General features: G+C 45.7%; 1 pseudogene across 1 annotated transcript; it reads left to right on the top strand.

Moving 5' to 3' along the window:
- The first annotated feature begins 12,889 nt into the window (after window positions 1-12,889).
- LOC144168891 (uncharacterized) lies at window positions 12,890-15,514 on the top strand (annotated as a pseudogene). Its single transcript, XR_013322280.1, has 3 exons — window positions 12,890-14,014; window positions 14,126-14,188; window positions 14,449-15,514. The product of XR_013322280.1 is annotated as an uncharacterized LOC144168891 (transcript).
- Window positions 15,515-16,150: the final 636 nt, after the last annotated feature.

Genomic DNA, 16,150 nt, shown 5'->3' with positions numbered 1-16,150 from the left:
ACCATGCCATCTGTGAAGTCTCTGTAGACACAAGGCTCAATGTCATTACACTCTAGTGTCGTGAAATGAGCAGTGATGTCTGTAATGTCGCTGACGACAGAAAGGAGCTTGGGCAATGGCACAGTGGTTTTTTACATTTTGGCCCACTACCAACTCTTCAGGTGCAACAAAATGGAAATTCTCTTTAGCATATGTCTCCCGTGCACGTTTCTTGTCGAGCCCCCTGAAAAGCTCAGTCACAAATTAGCACTTCAGCAGGAGCTCGAGTTCTTGTGTTTTTCCTGGTGACTCCATTGCGTGCACGATTTATTCTGTGTACACTTTCATCTACAACTAATTGTATCATGACCCCCACCCCACCCCCAATGCGGATGTTGCATCAATGCTGAGTTGTTCCCTTGTTGAGAGGCTCGGTGAGCTTGTGTATGCAAGCAAAACTTTGCCTTAAAGACAGCCCCATCATGATACGGGTACATAGTGGCGCCAAGCAGGCAAACTTCTATTGTAAATTAACCCAAAATAAAACACTGCATGAGGATAATCAAAGTCGCAGCTCGTCACTTGTACTTTGTTTGGCTAGATCTGTGGATACTATAGTCTACACTCTACTTTTAGTGAAGCAACTTTTACTTTAGTGAAGCAACTCTACTTTTAGGTGGTGGCAACTGCATGCTATTCTGGTTTGAATGAGTACTCGGCACGTTTGGCTGTAAATCTAAGTTGACCGACTTATGCATACCACTTTTTGCTTGAAACTATTGATTTATAATTGAGCAAATACGGTAATGCAGCTACATGACTACAATTTGCAGTTTTGTCTTCTTAGACAAGCTAGCACACTCACAGATAACTTCAGCTTGTATGTAGCATAAGAATCACCACAAACTTTTGCTTGTATGGAAGATTAACCAACTTCGTAACAGCTTCTATCAACCAACATTTTGTGGAGGACAGCTTTCCCACAACAGCAATACCAAGTCTCGTTGAGTCAAAAGGATGTTCATAGAGCGGTTCCAATTCCTTGAACTGCCGGCCTACAATGCATGGGAGGCCATTTTCCTTTCTGTGAGCAAAGCTGTCAATCATAATGATGTCTTTGTAGACTTTGCCGCAGCTGTTGCCTTGCTTTATGCTCAACGGAAAACGTTGAAACCCACGTTCACTGTACTCGGGTGGTACACATTGCAGTGGAAGGCCTCCTCCCTCATGGCTGCCCAACAGTTCATAGCTTTCTCTTCAGCTCCCACCAGAGCACTTCACGTGCACATTTCTCTCTGCCATCCTGTAGTAGATCTGGCTAAGGGGGCAGGCTGGTTTGTAGATTAGCTTTTTTATGGGCTGCTTATGCTTCTCAAAAGGAAATGCAAAAAAACTGTCCAGGGTGTCATGTTGTTCCGCGGCTGCTGCAAGATGGAGAACACTGAGCATTATAGGACACAGTTGTGCCTCCATACAGATCGGCAAATTCCTTCACAAAATGTGCTAGAAGGCGATTTGCATAGTCTGCATACATCTCACATAAGGACCTGGTGCTTAGAATAGACACTGCTGCAGGCAGAGTTACAAAGTTTAGGTAAATACTTTCTGGCATGCACTGAAGAACTACTGGTCGATTGTAATGACGAAGCCGAAACACTGTGGCTTTCCACCAGTCCTCTTTCAGAGACCTTGGCTTGCGCACAAACTCATCTGGCACGTGCTTCTGCAACGAGCAGTGGTGCTTTCAGATGCAGTCACGGACAGCCCCCCAATCCCGCCTGCAGCTAGGGAGAGATTTACAAGCTTCCTGGTCACGCCAAGGTACACCAGGTGCATCGTGTCAAGAAGCCCGCAGCGCACAAGGTCGATCGGCAATTCAGTCAGAACAGACGTCCCATTGTGGTGTTCTATGTCTTTCTGAGCACGCAAAGACTGCTCAGTTCGGGGATGGCCTGCTGTTGTAGTGAAGTGCACCTTGTCACCACGATCAGTTTCGGCTGTACACTTGGGGCAACCATTGTAGCTTGTATGCCCTTTTACGCTAAACGCAAAAGCACGGGCTGGAGCATCGAATGAGATGTGCCGTAGTTCCATGTGTACTGCCTTACCAGAGATGGGCAAAGCATTGTTAATGACATCAGTAAACTCCGAAAAAAGGCCTCAAATAGTCATTCGCCGAGTCTGGCTTCGAAGTCCCAACAAATGCCAATACAACAAACGGATTTGGCAAACTGCCAACACAGCCATGAACAAGGCGCTGAATCTCCCAAAGGACTCTATTAGTGCTCTCGGACAACAGAAGACCACCAATGTTAAAGCCAACTGCGATCGGTTCGGGGCACTGCTGCGAGTTCAAAATGACCCGCTGCAATCCTTCTTTGAGGCCGTAGTGGCAATAAGATCCGGGCTTCAATAACACAATGCCAGCTCTCTTTGCTGTCGTGCGTGGAGTCTTTAAAAGGCTATGAGCATCTTTTGAGAGTTCAACAAAACACTCGTGCGCTTTTAAGAGTACTAAAATTGGCGAGCGAGACTTGTGGGTGATGTTGTGAGTTACAGCCCATTCTGCTAGGCTGCTGGCAAAGCTAGTGGGTTGGCTGTCTGAATCACCATCACCAGCACGTCTGAAATCACCTGACTCATCATCGGAATCTACCCAAATCCACTCATCTGTCCACTCATCAGTGATTGGGCCGATTCCTTGAAGCTCTTGCTCGGCAAACCTTTGGGAGTCAGGTGGCCTCCCCCAACCACCGAGATTAGCACTAGGATCCGATTCGCCAAGAGGGCTTCCATGCACACAACCTTCAATGGTCACTGGCTGTTCATTTGATAAAAACGGTAGAGCTGCTCTGGCTCAAAGAGGGCTGTGAGCTGTCAGACCTTCGGGGGGTTGCTAATTAATCCAGAATGTTGTTGACTGTACCCTACAGTGGCAAGAAGGTTGTGAACTTCGCGGGGTGCCTTTTTGCGAACATGAACCTTCGGAATGTTTTGAAATGTACCGCAAACGTGTGCGGCACCACTGACATGCTAGCTAAATTGCTCAAAAATTATAGAAATGGCAGAATGAGAAAGCTGATGGGCATTTCAGACACGAGAACAGGCAACTGCCCACTTCTAATTTATGCCACGCACACACTCGTCTTCAAAACGCCATGCAATGACATACAACACGCAGATGTAGAAATGCTACATTTAGACAAAAATACAAGATGGTTAAGGACACCAGTAAGGCAGCATCTGTGCTCCTCCCATCGCTCTACACCTGACAACGAATTAATTAAAAAGTATGTTTATGTAAGAACGTGGATTTTTTGTTTGTACTGGTCTTTCGAGCTGAAAACTTGTGACGTCTGTGAAGCTAAGTCAAACGTAAGTGCATGATTGCTGTCATATGACGGCATGCTGCCTTCAGAGAACGAAAACCAATTACACAGAAAGTGCGCTCTGAGAAAATTGAAAACGTATCTCAAAAGTAACGACACAACTGACACTGACTAAAAGGCACTGCTGTGGACTTCAAAATACCAAGAAATGTGCACACTCGTTTCTTATCACCTCGCCTAAGCCAGACACAGATCAACAAAGGACTAATACGAGACAATGACACAACATATTCTACTAAGCACGTACTTTCTTGAACGGCAGTCTTTTCCAAGGCTCACGGGCGGCGGCGTCCATCCCACAAAGCACGGGAACAGATAATGAAAGCCGTAAGTTTCCTCGTGTGTTCTCCGAACTTTCTCAGCCCTCACGGTCCACGGGACTGTATCATAGAGATAATATGACTATAGTTTTGAAGTCTCGTGACTGCGGTACAACTACAACAAACAGAAAAAAAGCAAACCAATGTTGCCAACTGGTTACAACAAAATGTAGAACTTATTAGCTTTATATTATTATGTTTTTGTTTCGACACATTGTTAAATGATAAATTTTTGCCTTTCTAGACACAATTTTCCATATTGTATTGAATATGTCATAACACTCCGCTGCATAGCAACAACGGCTAGTACCAGCTGGAACTAAAATTTAGGGTAGGGCTCGTGCTGGCACGATATCTAGCCCCCCTCGCGGTGCCTCCTGCCCCGCAGAAGTGACGTCAAGTTAAACTGGTCACGTGACTTCCTGCGACGTCACTAAACGTTTTTGTTGCACAACCCAGGCAGCACAAGCATGTGCGACCCATCTTGCCCAAGGAACCTTGGCCAGTCCTTTTCTACCCGGCCTATCTTGAGTCAGAATGTTCGGCCCTTACTGCAGAATTGTCCTTGGCCGTGTAAGGCTTGATCTTGGCCATCATCCATTGGCCAATCTCCAGAAACTGTGCTTTGCCTCTGCCCATTATTTGGCCAGGCATGGGCAGATCATGTTCGGCCAGCAATTGGCTGTACGTGCTTGGCCGCCGATTGGCCATAGACAATTAGCCGTCGATTGGCCGCATACGTTGGGCCGTTGATTGGCCACATACATTTGGCCGTTAATAGGCCATTTTCTGCAGGCCGCAGATGGCCCATTCTACGATGGCCACCCATTGCCCGAACATAGCCTTGGGCCATTCACCTTGTTGGTTACGGCTTAGAGGTGTTACAAACATGACAACACAAGTAACTTTGATTCATGCTTTTATTTATGCATAAAATACTACAAGTTGTCTTTCTACTGCCTTTCTGTGCGGCCTCCGTCCCGGTCACTTGAAGTGTAGACCCACTTCTTCGTGGTACTTGCCACTGAGACCTTGTCAGCCGCCGCAAACTTCGCGTTCAGAGAAGCTGAAAAAAAAAGAAATGACAAAACAAGTATACATTTTGTAGAATAAACTTCCTGATACAGCAGTTGCAATGCAGTGTATACCCACTCAGCTTTGACACTAGGAGTCTGCTCGGCACCTGCTATACCCACTGTAGCTTTGGTAAAAACCACAAGCACTAGATGAAAATGGCAGCCACCAAAAATAACGCCGCAATTCCGGCGGTTTTGCTAAAGGTACACAATGTTTATCAGTCTAGGTTTCACCTCAATAAAACGAGATTACACTTATATATTTGAAACAAGGTTCCACCATGCAAATATACAAAGCGTTCTGCTGCATACCGTAACCATCAGAAATATATTGTGCGGTTGGTAACACCAATGCACTATGGAAGTTCATTTTCCTAATTTGGCTGAGCGCTTTGAGCACCAAGTGGCTCTGAATTATAAGGCCCACTTTGGTGGAAGAACTGCAACAAATTAATTTACAACACTCACCATTTTCTATTATGTACCAAAACCTCCACAAGCGGGTATGTTTACTTTAATTATAAAAAGGGCCTAACCCACTGGCTGTAAGAGAAGTGAATGTAAAGCAATCAGTACTTGTTTGACTTCAAGAGGTAGCATTTGAAAGCTTTTCTCTAGTCTGTTTGCAGTAAAGTACAAACTGCTGAAAAACTGGCCATGTTTGGGTTCATTACACCTGAGGGCCCTTTGTATGAACTGGTATAAATGCTATATGAACATGAATGTTTTCTATGAAATGAGGGCAGGTTACGTGTGAAAACAGTTTGGTCTACACAGTAGGTAGAGGCAAAATGTTCGGAGGCTTGGCTGAGCTGGCATGCCGTGACTATAAAACAGTGCTAACTGACAAATACAAGACAATGATAAACGCTAACAATGTGCTGTTTATAACGCCGACAGAGTGGGTATATGGTACGCAAGTTTCCTTTGGTGGAAAAATATATTTCTAAAGCTCTGAACTGTGGAGATACCACTGACGGGTTAGCAAGTCTCAAAAAACCTTCCTCCGGAAAACAGTGTCCAATTGTGGGTTACTGTGAAACTAAATGAACTATAGAAGTCCCTGAGTTAGTTCGTACCTTGGCACGCATGAACCGCATGGTCCTTATGAACCCCCAAAAAACTTGGATACTAAAACTTTTTAAAAGTCTGTCTAGCTGGGGACTATATTATTACTGGCCTAACCCAGGGATCAGCGGCAATTTATGTGACAAAGGGACACTATAGCTATGAACCCTACATCACCTCTACTCTGGGGCATATTTTGGATCAATGAACAGGAAATACTAAATAATGAATGATTTTTTTAGTATAGGTACTATAACACGAAAATGCCACTGAAAGTATGCAATGCATAGGCTGTTTACAACGTAGTCCAACAGTTTATGGAGCAACCCACGTGTTTCCCGACTAAACAAGTCACATGACAATGCAATAGCACAATGCACACACAAGCAAAGAACAAATAATACATTAAAACAGATGAGGTACAAACCAAGAACAAGGGCCAGGATGTTCTTGTGATCACTGAGAACCTCCTTTGCTCCTTTGGAGCCTGCCCAGCTGCACCTTTTGCCCAGGCCACAACTAATGAGGGCAGATAACACCGCCCTTGTAGCCACCTTCTCATCAGCACCTCCAATCTGGCATAGATAGTCCGCCTGGAAAGGAAAAAAAGCAGCACTTGTACATTTTAAAGTCAATCATCTTGTGATCCAAAACATGGATAGCTCTAATTTGAAAGCTTTCAATGTCTGCACATGTGTCTTAATAAAAGCAACAGAAACTATTGGATTGGTACCCATGCACAAGTGAGCTATGACTTGTAAGCTAAAATGTCCTTGTATATCATATTACCTCCATACACGATATTATTATGCATCAATCCCACCAGTAATGTGAAATGTTTGGTTGCAGTAGCCACTTTTGTGATGGAGGCGAAAAGCAAAAAACGCTTGTTTTGAAATTTCGGCACATGTTAGAGATCCCCAGGTGGTTAAAATTAATCTGGAGCCCTCCATTATGGCATGTCCAAGCCCAGGTGTAGCCCTACAACCACTCAACATATCAATCAGTCGATTCGAAATTTTATATTGCCCACCTGCCCTTCAAAGGTTTTGAGTTGTGGAAGCAACCTCTAAAATACCACCAACGTAACAAAATATCTATACTTGAAGTTTTTTAAATGGACCCTCTCCAAAAGCAATCCACCTTATTTATAGTATTTTCCTCAATTAGGCCTAGACTGCAAAACAGGCTGTTGCTAAGGGGAACCTGGAGCTTCATTTGGCGTTTATGACCATGAAGGGAGAAAGAGCAGAGAAGGCTGAGAAGGTGTCAGGTCTTAATCAGTTTGGGAGCACCTTGCTGACAAAAATTTTCTACGTACTGAGACTGCAAAAACATTTTGTAGCAAGACACAGCACATGCCATACTACAGACTGTTATAAAAGAATGACAGTTCTGCTCACCACGCTAGGAGCTTTGGCTTCTTTACTTAGTTGTTATTGGGGGGTGGAAGGAGGGAGTCAAGGCGATAGGTGAGAAGAGGTGTGCTGAACTTAGAAGTGAATTATTTAGGGTCTTATTTGTGGCCACGTAGTGTAGCTCAAATAGGTATGCAAGCAGTGAAGCACTGTTTGGAAGAAATGCTCCCCACCTACACATTTGTATAGCTCCAAAAAAATAAAACACTTCGCTGGTGTGCAGTGTCGTTTGATTTGACCTCCACCTTCGAATTTGGACTAATCTCTATGCTAATAATGAAGCACCATCTGCATTTGTTCACACACAGGCTTATACAAGTGAAACATGCTAGTCATTTGTTCAATTGTCAAGGCGTGGGGTATCCTCCGTTGGTACCCCACGTCGGGAAACCTCCTCTTCTTCAAACGGGCCAAGGCATTCGGAAAACGTGTGCGCCGTGAGGCAAAAAGAAATAGTTGGCGCTCATTCATAACATCTATAAACTCATACACAGACACACGCAAGGTATGGACATGTATATGCAGACTCAAAGGACAACAGACACACAGCCTGCCCCTGGTCAGTACAACAGGGGACACACTGGAAGACCAGGCTGACACACTCGCACAACACTTCCAACACGTGTCCAGTTCAGTACACTAAACGAACACTTTCCTGAAGTATAAAGACTCTAGTGAAAAGAAGTCTCTACACGACAACAACAAATCAAAGACTTCTTACAACTCCCTTTTTTCACTACGTGAGCTGAGGGCTGCTCTGAGCACGTGTAAACCCTCAGCTCCAGGCCCAGACAACATTACATATACAATGATACAACACCTACACTCAGACACCCTTGAAACACTCCTACATCTGTACAATAACATATGGCTTTCGGGGCATATCCCTCCCTCTTGGAGGGAGGCCATAGTAGTGGCTTTCTTGAAGGAGGGAAAGGACCCGTCGTCCCCCTCAAGCCGCCGTCCTATAGCCTTGACGAGCTGCCCGTGGAAGCTCTTCGAGAAGATGATAAACCGTAGGCTCGTGTACTTCCTCGAGTACAATGGTCTTCTCGAGAGCTGCCAGGCAGGCTTTAGGGTGGGCGATCGACGAACGATCAACTGGTTGCACTTGACTCATACATAAGCAGTACTGTTTAACTGTCTTTTTCGACCTCGAGAAGGCCTACGACACCGCTTGGCGTTATGGGATCCTTAGTGACCTCAGGTCCTTCGGTGTTTCGGGTAATATGTTGAACACCCTTGTTAGTTATTTGTCAGAGAGAACGTTCAGAGTAAGAGTTGGTTGTGCACTTTCAAAGGTTCACGTCCAAGAAAATGGCGTGCTGCAAGGTAGCGTGTTGAGTTGCACTCTCTTCATAGTAACGATGAACTCTCTTGGAAAGGCCCTGCCATGAACAATCTCTTATTCTATGTATGTGGACGACGTGCAAATATCCTTTAAATCATGTAATATGTCAATATGCGATAGTCAAGTCCAGCTTGGTGTCAAGAAGCTTTCTGGCTGGGCAGACAAGAATGGGTTTAAATTGAATCTTGCAAAAAGCTCCTGCGGTGTGTTCTCCAGGAAGCGCGGGGTCCATCCGGACCCAGACATTACTCTTAATGGCATGTCGCTTCCTGTGAACAAGGAGCACAAGTTCTTAGGTGTTGTGTTTGACCAGAAACTCACATTCATTCCACACATCAAGGAACTTAAACATAAATGTCTGAAAACAATGAATATACTTAAGGTTCTGTCCCACCAATCGTATGGTTCCGACAAAGAACTCCTACTACGGCTCTATACTGCTTTGGTTGGGTCTCGTTTAGACTATGGCAGTGTGGTATATGGGTCGGCGACTGAAACAGCGTTGCGAATGCTTGACCCAGTGCTACACTTGGGGCTACGGCTTGCGTCGGGTGCTTTTCGCACTAGCCCTGTCGAGAGTCTGTATGCCGAGTGTGATAAGTGGAGCCTTGAGAACCAATGGACGTACATGAACTTTATGCTTTTAAAATTTCATCGCTGAATAACCATCCTTTTTATCCTGTCTTTAACGACACATCCACATCTGTGCTTTTTGTAAATCGCCCATCCGTTCCTCTGCCCTGTTCACTTAGAGTGAGAGAGCGAGCCTTGGATCTGAGTGCTTCGTTGTTAGAGGTGTAGAGATCATCTTTTTCAGACATTTTACCTCCTTGGAAAGTTCGTCCTGTGTCCTCCGACCTTTCTTTCATGAAACTTGACAAAAATCTGGTACCGCGAACTGCAATACTGCAGCATTTTCTGTCTCTGCAGTTTAAATGCCCACTTGCAGAGTTTTACAGTGACGCGTCTAAAACCTCCACTATGGTCTCCTGCGGTGCTCCTGGTCCGAATTTCAGTGCAGCCAGAACCATGAGCGTCCACACAACAATTTTTTCAGCAGAAGCATATGGAATTTTACTGATTGTACGACACATACTGGGACATCAAATTCCGAAGTCTAACATATACACAGATTCCTTCAGTGTTGTTCGCGCACTGTCATCGCATACACCCCTCAAAAACCACATAGTTAATCTTATATTTAACACTATCATGTCTCTGTATGCGCAGAAGTATCAGCTGCTCCTCTGCTGGGTCCCAGGACACGTTGGGATCGCTGGGAACGAGTTGGCACACGAGAGGGTCGCTGCTGCTGCACTCAGGAACACTGTAGACATAACAACCGTACTATATACAGACCTCAAGCCACACATAAGACAACACTTGCGTAGAACATAGCAAACACACTGGAGTGAACAGACAGATAACAAGTTACACGTTATAAGACGACACTTGGGACCATACACCACTGACACACGCAACAGACACACAGAAGTCGCCTTGGGTAGGCTGCGGATAGGGCACACCTATGCAACGCACTCGTACCTGCTGACGGGATCTTCTAGACCCCAGTGCGGCAGGTGCGGTGAGGCCCTATCTATAGTGCACATACTAATCACATGCAAGGCACTTCACATAACATGACACAAACTCTACAGACAACATATTCCCCTACATCCATCGCTCTTTCTGGGTGACGATGCCATGTTTTCTGTGAAACGTGTGTTTGAGTAGTTGTCAGACGTTAAGTTTTTAAACCTCATTTCCTATCACACATAATCAAATCTGACCCTATACACAAGCCATCACCAATGCCGTTAATTGATTTTATTGTTATTCTGGCTTTAGTAGCCAGTATTTTCTTTAAGGTACTTTTGTTTGGCGCTCTTTGCCCCAGATGGGCTTCCGCCAAAAAACTCCATCCATCATCATCATTCGTTCAATTGCGCTATACAGTGATTCAAAATCTCTTTATTTCAAAATGACAACAGACTCCTCATTTGACTTACTCGAGCATTTGCACCAATTTACTCGCTATCCACAGAGATATTATATTATCCCAGTTATGGAAAACATCTTTCCACAGACCAGCCTAAATGTAATGTTCTCCTCACATGGCACTCAGTAGCTCTACCAGGGAGCACCTGACAAAGCCTTCACAAGAATCCTGGCATTATAGAGGCTCTCACATTTTCTCACAAAATAAACAAACCTAGGCCGAATATGAGTGTAGGGCAGAAATAAATTATTCACAAATACCATCTGTTCAAGCTTCTCCACGTCTCCAAGTTATGTGTTGAGCGCCCTCATCTCTAGGGCGTCCTCAGCGGGGCAGCCTAGGGCAGTCTTTAGGAAGCACAGGAACGCGGACACCCGTGGCCCCTTGGGTGCTTATGGCACTCATTTGGGCCAGGATATCCGCCTGGTTCCGCAGGGCCCTGTCCCAGAATGCTGAAAGACAAGAGTAACTGCTACAGCTGCAGTACAGTACAGCACAGACTCTCACAGCTGCAAAACTCAGCACTATAACGAAGACGTGCAAACCACACCCACACGCTAAACTTATCTCCCAAACATCCCTTACTTAGTGTCACACAAACATTGCTATGGCCATTGCTTCTCGACCAGCATAATCAGGTGCGTCCACGTAGCAATGTTTTCAACTTTCACATAGCGTGTTTGCAGGGCACGGGCTCTGGCCTCTCACCGCTCCTTGGTATGCATAGGATGCATCCTACACGGGAGCGGGGAGACATAAATCTTTTCCTTTATAGGATCGCAAAACTAATAGACGCTTTGTGGAGTGAGCTATATCCAGTGAGTCGGGTATGTGGCGCCCCGTTGTGCTGTAGGTCATCCGTGTGAGTTGCCCTAGCCGTTGAGCTTTGATGAGCTCATATTTGTAAGGCACAGGGCCTCAAATTGCTCGGTAGACGTGTTTAGTGGGTGACCGATCGCCCACTTGCAGGCTGTGCGGAGGACAGCGTCTATTTTAATTGCCTCTGCCAGCTGTAGCTGGAGGTACGGAGTGGAGCACGTCTCCAGACTTACTACAAAGGCCAGTACGATGTGTAGGAGGTTTAGATTAACACCATAGCCTCCTGCTCTATCCACACGAGACCCGGTGGTTGGAGAAGAAAAGCCATTGATCTAGGCATGGTTGCCTTCACAAAAAGTGATTGATTGTAGGGATTAATGCACCGATGCTTCTCAGGCGATGAGGCGCACCATAGTGGAGGGCTCTGGATTATTTTGACCACCTGGTGATCTTTACCGTGCATCGAAATCTCGAACACACGGGCATTTTTGCTTTTTGCCTCCATCAGAAAAGCCGCTGCCGCGGCCGCGAATCAAACCCGTGTCTTCGAGCTCAGCAGCAGAACGCCTTAGCCAATAAGCCACCGCGAAGGGTTCCCCAAAAATCAAGACAATCATCATTGACTACAAATCAGCAAGTATAAATTTCTCACCAGCGCACATATCAAGGGAGGCGACCACAATCCTAATTTTTGGTCTCCACCTCGGAAACCAGACAGGCCAGGCGGGTACAGCTGGCTCAAAAATGTGTCTAAACACGGATGCCGCCATGATGCCACGCTGTAGTTCCCAGATCAATAGTTGAAGATATGGCTATTTCTTTAAAATGAGGCCCAAATTTAGGCCCTAAGCTAAAATTAGGCAACTTTTATGCCAATAACTGAGTATTTTTACGAATTTCTATGCTTTTTATTAGTTTTCTCGAAGCATTCAAGCTTGACAAACAAAAGTAAATGAAACATTAAGCAAAAAGAGGACGTCGGACTGAGGCGCCAAATTCAGTTTCGGTATATACACGACTTGCCGAATAACCTACTGCGCATGCACGAAAAGTGCATACCACAGCGCCCCCTGCGTGGGTGGTAAACAAACGAAGCCCAGGCGACTCCGCTGCCGCTTGCTGCAGCCTGCGTCGGGGCTGGTCAGAATGCCGGCACATTGCGTGGCCGTTGGTTGCACAAATTATTTTTATGACCAGCCGAGCATTAAATATTTCTCGTTTCCGTGCGCGAAGCTCTACCCGAAAAAGCGAGAAGCTTGGATAGCCGCCGTGAGAAGGAAGAACGAAGATGGCTCCTTTGGACACCCGGCCCGCACTCCCACTTGCAGCGCGCAGCGCGCATTTAATTACAGGTAGGTCCACTGTCAGACGCGTTTATGTCCCCTTGATGTAATATTTGATTTATAGGAGCACCGTCGACATTTATGAGCCACCCTTACTGGGTGCCAACGGTCTTTAACTACGCGAGAAGTCCAGGCGAGGGTGGCATCAAACGCCATTCACAGAGGATGAAGCGACAAGGATGTAAGTGCGGAATTTTTCTTGGTCAGTTTTTATTGCTACAGCTCGTTGGTTACTAGCGAACGGGGCATTTTTTTGCTGTTATTGTTAAAGTTGGTTAATTTCTGTGACCGTGGCATATTTCGAACGATCGCCGCTTGTACGCGTGTTGGTCTCTCTTTGCCGTGTGCCTGCGGATGTGAAACTCGTTTGAAAACATCGGTGGCCTAAACGAACGAAACAAAATGCCCGTTAGGGGTGGTGGGACCTTAGGGTGAATGGTCCCCGCCGTGCCGCTGCTGCGATTGTGCGCAGTTCAAAACTAGAACTGTGTGAACTGTTCACAAACTGCGGTGATCTGTTCAGGCTCGTAACGGGTAACGCCACTGCAATGCTGGCTGGGAAATGCTGACGCTAATGCAGGGCTACCAGAAACAGTACATTCAGTGCGCCCCGCTAAGCATCATGCTGTCCGCAGCCTCGCCACTTTTTTCATTTCTGGTTTAAGTTTCGCTCTAAGGCCGTTTTTTTTTGTAATGCAATGAACGCCTTAAAAATACGGCGTGTTCAGAACTACGGGAATTATAACACGCCCTTATAGTAACTCTTAAGCTGTATAAGGTAATATAAATTTAAAAAATCTAGCAAGTACAATTTTTAGCCGAATTTTTATTTATTGTGCTTAGAGGAATAGGCTTTCAGATATTGATTCTGTACAGCCTCGGTATTCTAGGTGGTGCAAACACTGAACTGGAGCGCCCAGAACAAGATGAGAATGCACTCCTCAGCACACCGCAGCCTGTTCACACAGGGCCCCGCCAAGACGACACAGGTACTGTTTGACAAGTGTTCATTTATTTAACCAGAAGGAAGATTTGGATCGCAACCTTAGTATTTTGTTGATGCCTTGTTGCAGTGAGCACTTGCTTGCATCACAACGTATTGCTTTTCAGACTACAATGTCTGACATGTGTGCAGGTGAAGTTTGTGGTGCAGGTGCCGGAAATGGCGTATTGCATAGCAGGAACACGGACGAAAATGGCCTGCTCAGCACACTACAGCCTGCACTTTCAGGAACGTGCCGGGAAGAGACTGGTATTTAATTTGTTACCTCATTATAACATTTGTCTGCCTCACATTCTCTAGCTGTGCTATACTTAGGGTGATTGAACGTGTCCAAATTTCTCAGTTGCTTTTTCTGTGCAGGAGAGCCCAGTGATGAGGTGTCTGCTGCACCCCCGGTGCATTGTCCAAGTGCTGCTACTTCGGGTGAGTGCGATTCTCCTCTACCTGCTTGGAATTGAGTAGCCAGCACATTATTATTAACCCGCATAACGTATACTAGGCCCATAGCACCAGAAAAAAGTAAATTAATTCATCAGGCCACTGTTTTTGCTGTGTGTGTTAGCATGCTTATTTCAGGAATAATAAATTTTAGCAGAAAAAACAAGCTTTACAGAATTCTAGCGCAATATTTTTTTCGGAATGCATTAATAGCTTCTGTATGTATGTCTTTTTCCAATGTGTAGATGTTGCTGATTGTCGTTGCCAGAACTGCAATTGTGGGCAGATCAAGCTGTAGGAGGAAAAAATTGCCCAGCTACAAAGTGCGATCATCATACTAAAAGAGAAGAACCGAAGGCTTGAGGGACGACTTCACCACGCCGGGTCGCGACTCGTTAACCTGAGCATACTCCAAAGTCGTTCCAAGTCTCGCTCATACACCGGCCTTCCGAACATTAAGGTATTTGAGTCTCTGTTCAAGCACTTGGAACCCCGTGCCAGGAACATGACGTACTGGGGCTCTGACGACAAAAAGCAAAGCGAGACACGTGGTCGGCCAAAAGAAATTGACCTCAGAAATGAATTTTTCATGGTGTTGGTCCGCATGAGGACTGGGATGTCCACCGAAGAGGTGGCGAGAAATTTCATGCACTCTGAAAGTCAGGTCAGCAGAATATTTTCGACATGGATCAACTTTCTCCAAAGGGAACTACGAAGGCTGACTAATATTCTTCCGAAAGAAGATATGGAGCAACATCTTCCCAAATCTTTTAAAGGGTTTGAAGATACTCCTCTTGTGCTTGATGCGACTGAAGTTCGCATTCAGAGGTCCTCTTTGTTGAAAGCACAGCGTCAGACCTTCTCTAGATATAAGCATGACAACACCTACAAGACACTTCTTGGCTGCACCCCGGACGGCTATGTTGCTTTTGTGTCTCGGCTCTGGGACAAAGCCATCCTAGAGAGCAGTGGACTCGTGGATCTGCTGGAGGAAGGAGACGCGATAATGGTTGATAAAGTTTTTACGTTTCCTCACCTGCGATCAGGTATAATGGTTCACCGACCCCCCTTTCGTGAACGGCACGAAAGGCAAATGCCTGCGGAGGCAGTTTACGAGACGCGCAAGATTGCAAGTGCTAGGGTGCATGTTGAATGAGCGATAGGTCTAGTTAAGACCTTCAGAATATTAAAGGGAGCCTTTCCCATTACAATGCTCGACATTGCTGAACAGGTGTTCCAAGTGTGCTGCTTCCTCGCGAACTTCAAGCCTCCTCTAATAAAAGCAGCAGAATGATGCAAGAGAGCGTAACGCGTCAAAAATAAAGTACGGCATTTATGCTTGTGTTTGAAACGTTTCACACCAGCTTCATTTTCAACTTCAAACTGACCGCTGGTTGGCTCACGAGGAAGCCACTGCGGACTTTTTAAATGAGACATATGCTCCAGACGTGTACAGAACACCGAGCCTCCTTATTCTTTGTGTCAGAAGCTCGGGAATGAACGCATGAAGCATGAAGTGATGCAGTGCAGGCAGCATTTCGTTTTGCCAGAAGCTTTCATTAAAGGAAATGCCCTCGACATGAATGTGTGCAGGACTTCCATCTTCCCCGTCCGTCCATATGGCAAAGTCTCATCACATGTGGCATGTCACAGCCATCGGCCCTTGTACTTGGTAATAGTACTCTTTTGTCTTCAAAGATGCCACGCCATCTTTCAGAGCACAGCAAAACTTCCTGTCCTTGCAGGCGTCCTCTACAGTTATTCCTTTCTTAGATGGCAGACACGACTACTAGCAGGCCATCCCCGTCATCAATACTCACTAGCCTCTCAGGTGATTCCGCTAGTAATGGGTGCTCTTTGTGAACACGTAGTCTAGTTTCAAAAACATCGACTTCTACATCCATGATTCTCATTTGTGAGACAGGCTGCCACAGCGTCTTTCTCATG

Source organism: Haemaphysalis longicornis, unplaced genomic scaffold (genome assembly GCF_048455015.1).
Source record: "Haemaphysalis longicornis isolate Haplotype H1 unplaced genomic scaffold, Haemaphysalis longicornis Haplotype H1 scaffold_2, whole genome shotgun sequence".
In the NCBI taxonomy this organism is placed as follows: domain Eukaryota; kingdom Metazoa; phylum Arthropoda; class Arachnida; order Ixodida; family Ixodidae; genus Haemaphysalis; species Haemaphysalis longicornis.
Note: the sequence above shows the minus strand (reverse complement) of the source record. Positions and strands in the feature narration are given on the sequence as shown.